The sequence below is a fragment of the Balaenoptera acutorostrata genome, chromosome 2, assembly GCF_949987535.1.
Source record: "Balaenoptera acutorostrata chromosome 2, mBalAcu1.1, whole genome shotgun sequence".
NCBI lineage: Eukaryota > Metazoa > Chordata > Mammalia > Artiodactyla > Balaenopteridae > Balaenoptera > Balaenoptera acutorostrata.
The window spans coordinates 4298095-4300432 of NC_080065.1; the positions used below are offsets into that span (position 1 = coordinate 4298095).

General features: G+C 47.4%; 1 pseudogene; it reads right to left on the reverse strand.

Moving 5' to 3' along the window:
* Nucleotides 1-200: 200 nt before the first annotated feature.
* LOC103000502 (eukaryotic translation initiation factor 4B-like) lies at nucleotides 201-2024 on the reverse strand (annotated as a pseudogene).
* Nucleotides 2025-2338: the final 314 nt, after the last annotated feature.

Sequence of the window (2338 nt, forward strand, 5' to 3'; positions counted from 1 at the left end):
AGACAGTTTACATGGGGTTGGAGGTCTCTAAGAAACAAAGTGAAGACACTTCTTTGAGAATGGGAAGAGTATGTGCTTTTTACAAATTTTTTTTTCCAGAGATCGTGAGTTTTATTTTTTCTTGTCTGGATAGAGTTTTGATTTGCTCTCGAATGTTCCAGGGGGGAGAGAGACTAGGAGAAAGCACAGAATGCAGAGGTCTATTTGGTGTAATCTTCTCCCTCATTTTCATCTCCACCATCAATGGTGAGAGCAGCATACTTCCTTGCAGAACTGAACTTAGAGGCTGGATTTTCTTCAGTTTTCTTTGGCTCAGGTGCAGATCTGGCATCTTGATCCATTTTGCCATCTTTCCTATCTGACCTCTTCCAGTGGTCTTTGTTCCCTCCATTTCCTGGACCACGGCTGGAGTTCCCACTTTGGCCTTTTGGGACACTCACCCCATCTACTCTATTTTCATCTTTCCTTGCTGGTCCTTCCTCAGATGGTTGAGCTGTCACTACTTTCCCTCCACCACTTGTAGGGGACTGCTGCTCTGTGTCTGAGCTCTGAGATTGAGCAGGAGGGTTAGAACTTTGCTTCAGCCAAGCATTCTCCTTTGTGGAGGGGCTGGCGTTACCTTTAGAGGCTGTTCAGGTTTGGGAGGCTTAGAAGTTAGAGACTGACAGTTTTCCTCTTTATTGGGTGTTTCATTTTCTGGAGACTTCTCACTCTTTCTCCTTCGTGCATTTCTGCCAGATGTGGCTGAGGTCCCAGTCCATGATGACTCACTTCCTGTCCTCGACCATTCCCGTTCCTGAGTTTTTTCACTTTGCCTGCTTGGGTGTCTCTCCAGAGGCCGTTGTTCTAGCTTTGGCTCATCCAGCTGACGTTGCAGTTTCTCCTGTTCCTTCTGTAGTGGCTCTTCTACTTGTTCTCTAGCAGTTGTGCCAACAGGCTTTCCTCCTCCAAAGAGAGAGGCTGCTCGACTGGACTGGGACATGCTAGCAGAGGAATCATCTTCCTTAGGAGTACCCCGAGGTTTTAGGTTCAGTGTGGCTCTTTGTGGGGGGACATCTATCATCATGCCTACAGTCATCCCAAGAGTATGCATCTCTGGAGCTCCATGACTGGTCATCTTGTCTGTCATATCTGTCTTCATAGCGGCCTTCACCTCATCTGTAGACGTCACCCTATGGTACTCACTACCAAACGCTCTTCTGCCACTGCCCATCCTGGCATTGCAGCCTCTATTGTAATCTCTGCTGCCTCCGTGATCATAGCAATCTTGGCTCCATACCAATCCAGGTCCTGGCTTGGGCCATCACGGTAACTGTCCCGATACCCATCACGATATTGGTCTGAATCATAACGGTCTCGACACTTGTCTCTAAGCCTTCATCACCTCTTCTAGGTGGGTAGCCATCAAAGCTGCAGCACGACGGGCCTCCAATCTGTATCTGTTTTTTCAGAATCCTGATTTCTATCTCGGCCGAAAGAACGATCATCCTTGTCTTTACCCTGTGCTTGATCAGCAACGTCCACTCGAATTCTCCTGTTACCTAGAAACTCTTCACTGAGGCTCAGGGCACTGAGTAAGGAATCCAGGTCCTCAAATTCAGCATAACCAAAACTTTTCAACCTCTCAGGATTGCTGGGTTCACCCGGTAAACACACTGCACTGATGTTTAATCCTCTAAAGATTTCCTTAATGGAGTCTTCTGTCACATCATAGGACAGGTTCCCTAGAAAAGCAGTGTAGGGTGGCAATTTGGGAAGACGGCTCCAGTCGATATTGGGTTCCCAAGCAGCCCGTGGAGCAGTGGGCAGGATGGAACGGTCAACTGGAGGTGCCCTACACACGTCACCATCATTGCTATGCCAGTGGTTGAAACATGTCCTTCTAGGTCGTCTGTTTCATCAGCTCAGCTGTCTGGTTTGGGGACATAGGTACTTCCTCCACCATTCCCTCCATCCTCAGCCAGAAAGTCTGTCAGGGAGACAGTCTTCCCCTTCTTATTCTTCTTTTTTGCTGAGACCGCCATTTGGGAGAGGGAGAGAGAACACAAAGGCACAAATATTTTCATTGGAAACTCAGGTTTTAATTTATGCCAACGATGAGCTCAGTGGTTTGTGATTGGTCCACCCATCACCTGGTTCAAATAACATCCATCTCCATTGATTGGCATTCTCAGCATTTGTGTCTACCCACTAGAATATTTCCTAGTTTCATTCCCATGTGGTCTCTGAGCAGGAAATTCCTTGGTTGCAGTTTCCTTATAGCATCCATACCTTCCTCAGTTTTCCTTACAACAAAGGAGCTAGAACAGCTCCCTGAGAACTCTCCCAGAAGTACCTC